This window comes from Stegostoma tigrinum, chromosome 39 (genome assembly GCF_030684315.1).
Source record: "Stegostoma tigrinum isolate sSteTig4 chromosome 39, sSteTig4.hap1, whole genome shotgun sequence".
NCBI classification, from domain to species: Eukaryota; Metazoa; Chordata; class Chondrichthyes; order Orectolobiformes; family Stegostomatidae; genus Stegostoma; species Stegostoma tigrinum.
In genome coordinates, this window is record NC_081392.1 from 11,489,784 (window position 1) to 11,502,633 (window position 12,850).

The 12,850-nt window shown below is 75.2% G+C and overlaps 1 protein-coding gene across 4 annotated transcripts in view; it reads right to left on the reverse strand.

Annotated features, from left to right (window-relative positions):
- The window catches only part of npas1 (neuronal PAS domain protein 1), a 392,502-nt gene that overhangs the window by 343,922 nt on the left and 35,730 nt on the right, over window positions 1-12,850 (reverse strand). The window lies entirely within an intron of this gene.

A 12,850-nucleotide genomic window follows, 5' to 3' on the forward strand; every position in this document is an offset into this window, starting at 1 on the left:
GCTGGAGAAACTCAGCAGGTCTGACAGCATCTGTGGAGAGTGAAAGCAGAGTTAATGTCTTGGGTCCGATGAACTTTTGTTCAAATTGGAGGTTAACGGGATGAGCTGGCAAGGGATGGGGCTGATGTCTATACACATTCTTAATCTTTGATAGCATAGGTACTTGCCCTCTTGCTGCCACAAAATTACAAAAAAATCTTTCGAATGAGTATCGAAGTATACATTAGTGCACATAAATTAGGAGCAGGATTCACCCCCTCAAACCTGCTCTGCTGCTCCATATGATCACAGCTGAAATTATTCTTTTTTTATTCATTCATGGCATGTGGGCATCGCTGGCTGGGGCCATATTTATTACTCATCACTAATTGTCCCAGTGGGCTGTTCAGAAGGATCCACCACTGTGGTTTTGGAGTCTCCTGTACGCCAGACGGAGTAAGGACAGCTAACAGGGTGTGGAGCTGGATGAACACAGCAGGCCAAGCAGCATCTCAGGAGCAGGAAGGCTGACGTTTTGGGCGAGTCAGCTTTCCTGCTCCTCTGATGCTGCTTGGCCTGCTGTGTTCCTCCAGCTCCAAACCTTGTATATGTCGGATTCTCCAGGATCTGCAGTTCCCATTATCTCGAAGGACAGCCAATGTTCTAATCCATTCCACAGTTAACATCAGTTACTTTGCACATCATCAACGCTGTCTGTCCGACAAGTTAAGCAAGCAGGAGTTTGGGACGAGATGGAGGAATATTGAGGGGGGAGGCGGGGCGGAGAAAGGGGGGATGGGGGAGGTGGAGGGGGGGGGGAGTGGGTGGAGGGGGGGGAGTGGGGGTGTGGGGGGAGGGGGGGGAGTGGGGATGTGGGGGGAGTGGGGGGAGGGAATTGAGAGGGAGAAATTTAAGTGGGGATAATTGAGGGGGGAGTGAGGGGGAATTGGAGTGGGGGAGTGAGGGGGAATTGGAGTGGGGGAGTGGGCGGAATTGGAGTGGGGGGGTGGGGGGAATTGGAGTGGGGGGGTGGGGGGAATTGGAGTGGGGGGAATTGGAGTGGGGGGGTGGGGGGAATTGGAGTGGGGGGGTGGGGGGAATTGGAGTGGGGGGAATTGGAGTGGGGGGTGGGGGGAATTGGAGTGGGGGGGTGGGGGGAATTGGAGTGGAGTGTGAGGGGGGAGTGGGGGGGAATTGAGGGGGGAGTGGGTGGGGGAATTGAGGGGGGAGTGGGGGGGGAATTGAGGGGGGAGTGGGAGGGGAATTGAGGGGGGAGTGGGGGGGGAATTGAGGGGGGAGTGGGGGGGGAATTGAGGGGGGAGTGGGGGGGGAATTGAGGGGGGAGTGGGGGGGAATTGAGAGGGAGAAATTTAAGTGGGGATAATTGAGGGGGGAGTGGGGGGGTCGAATTGGGGGGGGGAGTGGGGGGGGTCAAATTGGGGGGGAGTGAGGGGGAGTGGGGGGGTCGAATTGGGGGGGGAGTGAGGGGGAGTGGGGGGGTCGAATTGGGGGGGGAGTGAGGGGGAATTGAGGGGGGAGTGGGAGTGGGGCGGAATTGAGGGGGGAGTGGGGGGGGAATTGAGGGGGAGAAATTTAAGTGGGGATAATTGAGGGGGGAGTGAGGGGGTCGAATTGGGGGGAGTGGGGGGGAATTGAGGGGGGAGTGGGGGGGAATTGGGAGGGGGGGAATTGGGGGAGGGGGGGAATTGGGGGAAGGGGGGAATTGGGGGGGAGTGGGGGGTAATTGAAGGGGTGAGTGGGTGAGAAATTTAAGGGGGGATAATTGAAGGGAGAGTGGGGGGAATTGTAGAGTAAGTTGGGGGGAAATTGAGGGGGGAGTGGGGGGGGAAATTGAGGGGGGAGTGGGGGGGGGAAATTGAGGGGGGAGTGGGGGGGGGAAATTGAGGGGGGAGTGGGGGGGGATAATTGAGGGGGGAGTGGGGGGGGAGAATTGAGGGGGGAGTGGGGGGGGAGAATTGAAGGGGGAGTGGGGGGGGGAATTGAGGGGGAGAAATTTAAGGGGGGATAATTGAGGGGGGAGTGGGGGGGGGATAATTGAGGGGGGAGTGGGGGGGGGAGAATTGAGGGGGGAGTGGGGGGGGAGAATTGAGGGGGGAGTGGGGGGGGAGAATTGAAGGGGGAGTGGGGGGGAGAATTGGGGGGAGGGGGGGAGAATTGGGGGGAGGGGGAGTGGGAGTGGGGGGAGGGGGGGGAAGGGGGAGTGGGGGGAGGGGGGGAGGGGGAGTGGGGGGGGAGGGGGAGTGGGGGGAGGGGGAGTGGGGTGGGGGGGGAGTGGGGGGGTGGGGGGAATTGGAGTGGGGGGAATTGGAGTGGGGGGGTGGGGGGAATTGGAGTGGGGGGGTGGGGGGAATTGGAGTGGGGGGGTGGGGGGAATTGGAGTGGGGGGGTGGGGGGAATTGGAGTGGGGGGGTGGGGGGTGGGGGGAATTGGAGTGGGGGGTGGGGGGAATTGGAGTGGGGGGGTGGGGGGAATTGGAGTGGAGTGTGAGGGGGGAGTGGGGGGGAATTGAGGGGGGAGTGGGTGGGGGAATTGAGGGGGGAGTGGGGGGGGAATTGAGGGGGGGAGTGGGAGGGGAATTGAGGGGGGAGTGGGGGGGGAATTGAGGGGGGAGTGGGGGGGGAATTGAGGGGGGAGTGGGGGGGAATTGAGAGGGAGAAATTTAAGTGGGGATAATTGAGGGGGGAGTGGGGGGGTCGAATTGGGGGGGGGAGTGGGGGGGTCAAATTGGGGGGGAGTGGGGGGGTCGAATTGGGGGGGGAGTGAGGGGGTCGAATTGGGGGGGGAGTGAGGGGTGGGGGGGAGAATTGAAGGGGGAGTGGGGGGGAGAATTGGGGGGAGTGGGGGGAAATTGGGGGAGTGGGGGGAGTGGGGGGAATTGGGGGGAGTGGGGGGGAATTGGGGGGAGTGGGGGGGAATTGGGGGGAGTGGGGGGGAATTGGGGGGAGTGGGGGGGAATTGGGGGGAGTGGGGGGGGGGAGTGGGGGGGGAGTGGGGGGGAATTGGGGGGAGGGGGAGTGGGGGGAAATTGGGGGGAGGGGGGGGAAATTGGGGGGAGGGGGGGGAAATTGGGGGGAGGGGGAGGGGGAGTGGGGGGAAATTGGGGGGAGGGGGAGTGGGGGGGAATTGGGGGAGTGAGGGGGTGGGGGAGTGAGGGGGTGGGGGAGTGAGGGGGTGGGGGAGTGAGGGGGTGGGGGAGTGAGGGGGTGGGGGAGTGGGGGTGTGGGGGGGGAGGGAGTGGGGGGGGAGGGGGAGGGGGGGAGTGGGGGGGAACGAGGGGGAGTGGGGGGGAATTGGGGGGAGGGGGAGTGGGGGGGAATTGGGGGGAGGGGGATTGGGGGAGTGAGGGGGTGGGGAGGGGGAGTGGGGGGGAATTGGGGGGAATGAGGGGGAGTGGGGGGGAATTGGGGGGAGGGGGAGTGGGGGGGAATTGGGGGGAGGGGGAATTGGGGGAGTGGGGTGTATCGGGGGGAGGGGGAGTGGGAGTGGGGGGGAATTGGGGGAGTGGGGGGGAATTGGGGAAGTGGGGGGGAATTGGGTGGAAGTGGGGGGGAATTGGGGGGAGGTGGGGGGGAATTGGGGGGAGGTGGGGGGGAATTGGGGGGAGGTGGGGGGGAATTGGGGGGGAATTGGGGGAGTGGGGGGTGTGGGGGGGCAGGGGAGGGGTGGTGGTGGGAATTGAGGGGGGAGTGTGGGGGGGGAATTGAGGGGGAGTGGGGGTGGGGGGGGAATTGAGGGGGAGTGGGGGTGTGGGGGGAATTGAGGGGGAGTGGGGGTGTGGGGGGAATTGAGGGGGAGTGGGGGACAAATTTAAGGGGGGATAATTGAAGGGGGAGTGGGGGAGAATTGAGGGGGGAGTGGGGGAGAATTGAGGGGGGAGTGGGGGGGAATTGAAGGGGTGAGTGTGGGGGAATTGAAGGGGTGAGTGTGGGGAGAAATTGAAGGGGTGAGTCGGGGAGAAATTGAAGGGGGGAGTCGGGGAGAAATTGAAGGGGGGAGTCGGGGAGAAATTTAAGGGGGGAGAAATCGAGGGGGTAGTGGGGGGGGAGAAATCGAGGGGGGAGTGGGGGGGGAGAAATCGAGGGGGGAGTGGGGGGGGAGAAATCGAGGGGGGAGTGGGGGGGAGAAATCGAGGGGGGAGAAATCGAGGGGGGAGAAATCGAGGGGGGAGAAATCGAGGGGGGAGTTGGTGGGGAGAAATCGAGGGGGGAGAAATCGAGGGGGGAGTTGGTGGGGAGAAATCGAGGGGGGAGTTGGGGGGGAGAAATCGAGGGGGGAGTTGGGGGGAGAAATCGAGGGGGGAGTGGGGGGGAGAAATCGAGGGAGGAGTGGGGGGGAGAAATCGAGGGAGGAGTGGGGGAGGAATTGAGGGCGGAGTTGGGGGTAATTGAAGGGGTGAGTCGGGGAGAAATTTAAGGGGGGAGAATTGAAGGGGGAGTGGGGGGGGAAATTGTAGAGTAGGTTGGGGGGAATTGAAGTGTGAGTCGGGGGGTGAAATTGTGGGGGGGGTGAAATTGTGGGGGGGAGAAATTGTGGGGGGGAGAAATTGTGGGGGGGAGAAATTGTGGGGGGGAGAAATTGTGGGGGGAGAAATTGTGGGGGGAGGGTGGGAGTGGGGAGAATTGAGGGGGGAGTGGGGGGAATTGAGGGGGTAGTGGAGGGGAATTGAGGGGGTAGTGGAGGGGAATTGAGGGGGAGTGGGAGGGGAATGGGGGAAATTGGGGGCGGAGTGGGAGGGGGGAGTGGGGCGGAGGGGGGGAGTGGGGCAGAGGGGGGGGAATTGAGTGGGGATTGAGTGGGGAGTGGAGCAGAGGGGGGGGAGTGGGGGGGAGGGGGGAGTGAGGGGGAGTGGGGGGGGAGTGAGGGGGAGTGGGGGGGGGAGTGAGGGGGAGTGGGGGGGGAGTGAGGGGGAGTGGGGGGGGGAGTGAGGGGGAGTGGGGAGGGAGTTGAGGGGGGAATGGAGGGGAATTGAGGGGGGAGTGGGAGGGGGGAGTGGGAGGGGGGAGTGGGAGGGGGGAGTGGGAGGGGGGAGTGGGAGGGGGGAGTGGGGGGACGAGGGGAGTTGAGGGGGGAGTGGGGGGGAATTGAGGGGGGAGTGGGGGGGAATTGAGGGGGGAGTGGGGGGGAATTGAGGGGGGAGTGGGGGGGAATTGAGGGGGGAGTGGGGGGGGAATGGGAGGGAGGGCGGGCGGTAGGGGAGGGGGGAGGGAGGGCGGGCGGTAGGGGAGGGGGGAGGGAGGGCGGGCGGTAGGGGAGGGGGGAGGGAGGGCGGGCGGTAGGGGAGGGGGGAGGGAGGGCGGGCGGTAGGGGAGGGGGGAGGGAGGGCGGGCGGTAGGGGAGGGGGGAGGGAGGGCGGGCGGTAGGGGAGGGGGGAGGGAGGGCGGGCGGTAGGGGAGGGGGGAGGGAGGGCGGGCGGTGGGGGAGGGAGGGCGGGCGGTAGGGAGGGGGGAGGGAGGGCGGGCGGTAGGGAGGGGGGAAGGGAGGGCGGGCGGTAGGGGAGGGGGGAGGGGAGGGGGGAGGGGAGGGGGGAGGGGGGAGGGGAGGGGGGAGGGGAGGGGGGAGGGCGGGCGGGCGGGAGGGGGAGGGCGGGCGGGCGGGAGGGGAGGGCGGGCGGGAGGGGAGGGCGGGCGGGAGGGGGGGCGGGAGGGGAGGGGGGAGGGAGGGCGGGCGGGAGGGGAGGGGGGAGGGAGGGCAAGCGGGGGGGAGGGGAGGGGGGAGGGAGGGGAGGGGGGAGGGAGGGGAGGGAGGCGGGAGGGGAGGGAGGGGGGAGGGAGGCAGGAGGGGATGGGGGAGGGAGGGCGGGAGGGGAGGGGGGAGGGAGGGCGGGAGGGGCGGGAGGGGAGGGGGGAGGGAGGGCGGGAGGGGCGGGAGGGGAGGGGGGGCGGGAGGGGAGGGGGGAGAGAGGGCGGGAGGGGAGGGGGGAGAGAGGGCGGGAGGGGAGGGGGAGAGAGGGCGGGGGGGGGAGAGGGCGGGAGGGGGGGAGAGGGCGGGAGGGGAGGGGAGGGGGGAGGGAGGGCGGGCGGGAGGGGAGGGGGGAGGGAGGGCGGGCGGGAGGGGAGGGCGGGCGGGAGGGGAGGGGGGAGGGAGGGCGGGCGGGAGGGGAGGGGGGAGGGAGGGCGGGCGGGAGGGGAGGGGGGAGGGAGGGCGGGCGGGAGGGGAGGGGGGAGGGAGGGCGGGCGGGAGGGGAGGGGGGAGGAGGGCGGGCGGGGAGGGAGGGCGGGCGGGGAGGGAGGGCGGGCGGGAGGGGAGGGGGGAGGGAGGGCGGGCGGGAGGGGAGGGGGGAGGGAGGGCGGGCGGGAGGGGGAGGGGGGAGGGAGGGCGGGCGGGAGGGGAGGGGGGAGGGAGGGCGGGCGGGGAGGGAGGGCGGGCGGGAGGGGAGGAGGGGGGAGGGAGGGCGGGCGGGAGGGAGGGCGGGCGGGAGGGGAGGGGGGAGGGCGGGAGGGGAGGGGGGAGGGCGGGCGGGAGGGGAGGGGGGAGGGAGGGCGGGCGGGAGGGGAGGGGGGAGGGAGGGCGGGCGGGAGGGGAGGGGGGAGGGAGGGCGGGCGGGAGGGGAGGGCGGGCGGGAGGGGAGGGGGGAGGGAGGGCGGGCGGGAGGGGAGGGGGGAGGGAGGCGGGGCGGGAGGGGAGGGGGGAGGGAGGGCGGGCGGGAGGGGAGGGGGGCGGGAGGGGAGGGGGGCGGGAGGGGAGGGGGGAGGGAGGGCGGGCGGAGGGGAGGGGGGAGGGAGGGCGGGCGGGAGGGAGGGCGGGCGGGAGGGGAGGGGGGAGGGCGGGCGGGAGGGGAGGGGGGAGGGCGGGCGGGAGGGGAGGGGGGAGGGAGGGCGGGCGGGAGGGGAGGGCGGGCGGGAGGGGAGGGGGGAGGGAGGGCGGGCGGGAGGGGAGGGGGGAGGGAGGGCGGGCGGGAGGGGAGGGCGGGCGGGAGGGGAGGGCGGGCGGGAGGGGAGGGGGGGAGGGAGGCGGGCGGGAGGGGAGGGGGGAGGGAGGGCGGGGCGGTAGGGGAGGGGGGAGGGAGGGCGGGCGGTAGGGGAGGGGGGAGGGAGGGCGGGCGGGAGGGGAGGGGGGAGGGAGGGCAAGCGGGGGGGAGGGGAGGGGGGAGGGAGGGGAGGGAGGCGGGAGGGGAGGGAGGGGGGAGGGAGGCAGGAGGGGATGGGGGAGGGAGGGCGGGAGGGGAGGGGGGGAGGGAGGGCGGGAGGGGAGGGGGGAGGGAGGGCGGGAGGGGAGGGGGGGCGGGAGGGGAGGGGGGAGAGAGGGCGGGAGGGGAGGGGGGAGAGAGGGCGGGGGGGGGGAGAGGGCGGGAGGGGAGGGGAGGGGGGAGGGAGGGCGGGAGGGGAGGGGAGGGGGGAGGGAGGGCGGGAGGGGAGGGGAGGGGGGAGGGAGGGCGGGCGGGAGGGGAGGGGGGAGGGAGGGCGGGCGGGGAGGGAGGGCGGGCGGGAGGGGAGGGGGAGGGAGGGCGGGCGGGAGGGGGGGAGGGCGGGCGGGAGGGGAGGCGGGAGGGAGGGGAGGGAGGCGGCGGGAGGGGAGGGGGGAGGGAGGGCGGGCGGGAGGGGAGGGGGGAGGGGAGGGCGGGCGGGAGGGGAGGGGGGAGGGAGGGCGGGCGGGAGGGGAGGGGGGCGGAGGGGAGGGGGCGGGAGGGGAGGGGGGAGGGAGGGCGGGCGGGAGGGGAGGGGGGGAGGGCGGGCGGGAGGGAGGGCGGGCGGGAGGGGAGGGGGGAGGGAGGGCGGGCGGGAGGGGAGGGGGGAGGGAGGGCGGGCGGGAGGGGAGGGGGGAGGGAAGGGCGGGCGGGAGGGGAGGGCGGGCGGGAGGGGAGGGGGGAGGGAGGGCGGGCGGGAGGGGAGGGGGGAGGGAGGGCGGGAGGGGAGGGGGGAGGGAAGGCGGGAGGGGAGGGGGGAGGGAGGGGAGGGAGGGGAGAGGGGGAGGGAGGGCGGGAGGGAGGGAGGGGGGAGGGAGGGGAGGGGGGAGGGAGGGCGGGCGGGAGGGGAGGGGGGAGGGGAGGGGGGAGAGGGGGGAGGGGAGGGGGGAGGGAGGGCGGGCGGGCGGGAGGGGAGGGGGGAGGGCGGGGAGGGGAGGGGGGAGGGAGGGGAGGGGGGAGGGAGGGCGGGAGGGGAGGGGGAGGGAGGGGAGGGGGGAGGGAGGGGAGGGGGGAGGGAGGGCGGGCGGGGAGGGGAGGGGGAGGGAGGGCGGGAGGGGAGGGGGAGGGAGGGCGGGAGGGGAGGGGGGAGGGCGGGAGGGGAGGGGGGGGAGGGCGGGAGGGGAGGGGGAGGGCGGGCGGGAGGGGAGGGAGGGAGGGCGGGGGGGGAGGGAGGGAGGGCGGGGGGGGGGAGGGAGGGCGGGAGGGGAGGGCGGGAGGGGAGGGGAGGGCGGGAGGGGGGAGGGAGGGCGGGCGGGAGGGGAGGGGGGCGGGAGGGGGGAGGGAGGGCGGGCGGGAGGGGAGGGGGGCGGGAGGGGAGGGGGGCGGGAGGGGGGAGGGAGGGGGGAGGGAGGGCGGGAGGGAGGGCGGGCGGGAGGGGAGGGGGGAGGGAGGGAGGGCGGGAGGGGAGGGAGGGAGGGCGGGAGGGGAGGGCGGGAGGGGAGGGCGGGAGGGGGGAGGGAGGGCGGGCGGGAGGGGAGGGCGGGAGGGGGGAGGGCGGGAGGGGGGAGGGAGGGCGGGCGGGAGGGGAGGGGGGAGGGCGGGCGGGAGGGGAGGGGGGAGGGAGGGCGGGAGGGGAGGGGGGAGGGAGGGCGGGCGGGGGGGAGGGCGGGCGGGGGGAGGGCGGGAGGGGGGAGGGAGGGCGGGAGGGGGGAGGGAGGGCGGGAGGGGGGAGGGAGGGCGGGAGGGGGGAGGGAGGGCGGGCGGGAAGGGAGGGCAGGCGGGAGGGGAGGGGGGAGGGAGGGCGGGCGGGAGGGAGGGCGGGAGGGAGGGCGGGAGGGAGGGCGGGAGGGAGGGCGGGAGGGAGGGCGGGCGGGAGGGGAGGGGGGAGGGGGGGCGGGCGGGAGGGGAGGGGGAGGGGGGGCGGGCGGGAGGGGAGGGGGGAGGGAGGGCGGGCGGGAGGGGAGGGGGGAGGGAGGGCGGGCGGGAGGGGAGGGGGGAGGGAGGGCGGGCGGGAGGGGAGGGGGGAGGGAGGGCGGGCGGGAGGGGAGGGGGGAGGGAGGGCGGGCGGGAGGGGAGGGGGGAGGGAGGGCGGGCGGGAGGGGAGGGGGGAGGGAGGGCGGGCGGGAGGGGAGGGGGGAGGGAGGGCGGGCGGGAGGGGAGGGGGGAGGGAGGGCAGGCGGGGGGGAGGGGAGGGGGGAGGGAGGGCGGGAGGGGAGGGCGGGCGGGAGGGGAGGGCGGGCGGGGGGGAGGGAGGGCGGGGGGGAGGGAGGGCGGGAGGGAGGGCGGGCGGGAGGGAGGGCGGGCGGGAGGGGAGGGGGGAGGGCGGGCGGGAGGGGAGGGGGGAGGGCGGGCGGGAGGGGAGGGGGGAGGGCGGGCGGGAGGGGAGGGGGGAGGGAGGGGAGGGAGGGGAGGGAGGAGGGAGGGGAGGGGAGGGGAGGGGGGAGGGAGGGGAGGGGGGAGGGAGGGCGGGCGGGGAGGGGAGGGGGAGGGAGGGCGGGAGGGGAGGGGGGGGAGGGCGGGAGGGGAGGGGGGGGAGGGCGGGAGGGGAGGGGGAGGGCGGGCGGGAGGGGGGAGGGAGGGAGGGCGGGGGGGGAGGGAGGGAGGGCGGGAGGGGAGGGCGGGAGGGGAGGGCGGGAGGGGGGCGGGAGGGGAGGGCGGGAGGGGAGGGGGGAGGGAGGGCGGGCGGGGGGAGGGCGGGAGGGGGGAGGGAGGGCGGGAGGGGGGAGGGAGGGCGGGAGGGGGGAGGGAGGGCGGGCGGGAAGGGAGGGCGGGCGGGAGGGGAGGGGGGAGGGAGGGCGGGAGGGAGGGCGGGCGGGAGGGAGGGAGGGAGGGAGGGCGGGCGGGAGGGCGGGAGGGCGGGCGGGAGGGGAGGGGGGAGGGAGGGCGGGAGGGGAGGGGGGAGGGAGGGGAGGGGGGGGAGGGAGGGGAGGGAGGGGAGGGGAGGGGGGGGAGGGAGGGGAGGGAGGGGAGGGGAGGGGGGAGGGAGGGGAGGGGAGGGGGGAGGGAGGGGAGCGGGGGGAGGGAGGGGAGGGGAGGGGGGAGGGAGGGCGGGCGGGAGGAGAGGGGGGAGGGAGGGCGGGAGGGGGGAGGGAGGGCGGGAGGGGGGAGGGAGGGCGGGCGGGAGGGGAGGGGGGAGGGCGGGCGGGAGGGGAGGGGGGAGGGCGGGCGGGAGGGGAGGGGGGAGGGAGGGCGGGAGGGGGGAGGGAGGGCGGGCGGGAGGGGAGGGGGGAGGGAGGGCGGGCGGGAGGGCGGGCGGGAGGGGAGGGGGGAGGGAGGGCGGGCGGGAGGGAGTGCAGGCGGGGGGGAGGGGAGGGGGGGGAGGGGAGGGGGGAGGGCGGGAGGGGAGGGCGGGCGGGAGGGGAGGGGGGAGGGAGGGCGGGCGGGAGGGGAGGGGGGAGGGAGGGCGGGCGGGAGGGGAGGGGGGAGGGAGGGCGGGCGGGAGGGGAGGGGGGAGGGAGGGCGGGCGGGAGGGGAGGGGGGCGGGAGGGGAGGGGGGAGGGAGGGCGGGCGGGAGGGGAGGGGGGAGGGAGGGCGGGCGGGCGGGAGGGCGGGCGGGCGGGAGGGGGGGGGAGGGCGGGCGGGAGGGGAGGGCGGGCAGGCGGGAGGGAGGGCGGGCGGGAGGGGAGGGCGGGCGGGAGGGGAGGGGGGAGGGGAGGGGGGAGGGAGGGCGGGCGGGAGGGGAGGGGGGAGGGAGGGCGGGCGGGAGGGGAGGGGGGAGGGAGGGAGGGCGGGAGGGGAGGGGGGAGGGAGGGAGGGGGGAGGGAGGGAGGGCGGGCGGGAGGGGAGGGCGGGCGGGAGGGGAGGGGGGAGGGAGGGCGGGCGGGAGGGGAGGGGGGAGGGAGGGCGGGCGGGGGGGGAGGGAGGGCGGGCGGGAGGGGAGGGGGGAGGGAGGGCGGGCGGGAGGGGAGGGGGGGGGGAGGGAGGGCGGGCGGGGAGGGAGGGCGGGAGGGAGGGCGGGCGGGAGGGGAGGGGGGAGGGAGGGCGGGCGGGAGGGGAGGGGGGAGGGAGGGCGGGCGGGAGGGGAGGGGGGAGGGAGGGCGGGCGGGAGGGGAGGGGGGAGGGAGGCGGGAGGGGAGGGGGGAGGGAGGCGGGAGGGGAGGGGGAGGGAGGCGGGAGGGGAGGGGGGAGGGAGGCGGGAGGGGAGGGAGGCGGGGGGGGAGGGAGGCGGGAGGGGAGGGGGGAGGGAGGCGGGAGGGGAGGGGGGAGGGAGGCGGGAGGGGAGGGGGGAGGGAGGCGGGAGGGGAGGGGGAGGGAGGGGGGAGGGAGGCGGGGGGGAGGGAGGCGGGGGGGGAGGGAGGCGGGAGGGGAGGGGGGAGGGAGGGGAGGGAGGGCGGGCGGGTGGGCACGGGGAGGGGGGTGGGCGCAGGGAGGGGGTGGGCAGGGTGGGAGCGGGGAGGGCGGGGTGGGCGCGGGGAGGGCGGGGTGGGCGCGGGGAGGGGGTGGGCTGGGAGGGGGGAGGGCGGGGTGGGCATGGGGAGGGCGGGGTGGGCGCGGGGTGGGAGGGCGGGGTGGGCGCGGGGTGGGCGGGGGGTGGGCGGGGGGTGGGCGGGGTGGGCTGGGGGGTGGGCGCAGGGAGGGTGGGGTGAGCGGGGGGGGTGGGCGCGGGTCGGGGGGGTGGGCGCGGGGTGGGGGGGAGAGGGGAGGGTGGGCGCGGGGAGGGGGGGATGGGGGAGGGTGGGCGCGGGGAGGGGGGGATGGGGGAGGGTGGGCGCGGGGAGCGGGGATGGGGGAGGGTGGGCGCGGGGAGGGGGGATGGGGGAGGGTGGGCGCGGGGAGGGGGGATGGGGGTGGGTGGGCACGGGGATGGGGGAGGGTGGGCGCAGGGATGGGGGAGGGGGATGGGGGAGGGGGTGGGGGGATGGTGGAGGGGGGGATGGTGGAGGGGGGGGATGGTGGAGGGGGGGGATGGGGGGGGGGTGGGGGGATGGGGGAGGGTGGGCGGGCGTGTGGGCATGGGGAGGGGGTGACGGTGGGTAGGCATGGGGAGGGGGTGAGGGTGGGTGGGCGGGGGGAGGGGGGGGAAGATTGGGGGCGGACAGAGTGGGGGGGGAACAGAGTGGGTGTGGGGTACAGAGTGGGGGTGGAGGACAGAGTGGGGGTGGAGGACAGAGTGGGGGTGGAGGACAGAGTGGGGGGGGGAAGAGAGTGGGGGGGGAGAGAGTGGGGGGTGGGACAGAGTGGGAGGGGCAGAGTGGGGGGTGGGTGGGACAGAGTGGGGGGTGGGGGGGACAGAGTCGGGGGGGACAGAGTGGGGGTGGGGGAACAGAGAGAGTGGGGGGGGAAAGAGAGAGTGGGGGGGGACAGAGAGAGTGGGGGGGGAGAGAGAGAGTGGGGGGGGAGAGAGAGAGTGGGGGGGGAGAGAGAGAGTGGGGGGGGACAGAGTGGGGGGGGACAGAGTGGGGGGGGACAGAGTTGGGGGGGGACAGAGTTGGGGGGAACAGAGTTGGGGGGGACAGAGTTGGGGGGGACAGAGTTGGGGGGGACAGAGTTGGGGGGGACAGAGTTGGGGGGGACAGAGAGAGTGGGGGGAGACAGAGTGAGTGGGGGGGGACAGAGTGAGTGGGGGGGGACAGAGTGGGGGGGGGGACAGAGTGGGGGGGAGAGTTGGGGGGGAGAGGGAGAGTCGGGGGGGAGTGAGAGAGTGGGGGAGAGAGAGAGAGAGTGGGGAGGAGGGAGAGTGGGGGAGAGAGAGAGAGTGGGGAGGAGAGAGAGTGGGGGAGAGAGAGAGAGAGTGGGGAGGGGGAGAGGGGGAGGGATGGGGGAGAATGGGAGGGAGGGGGGAGAATG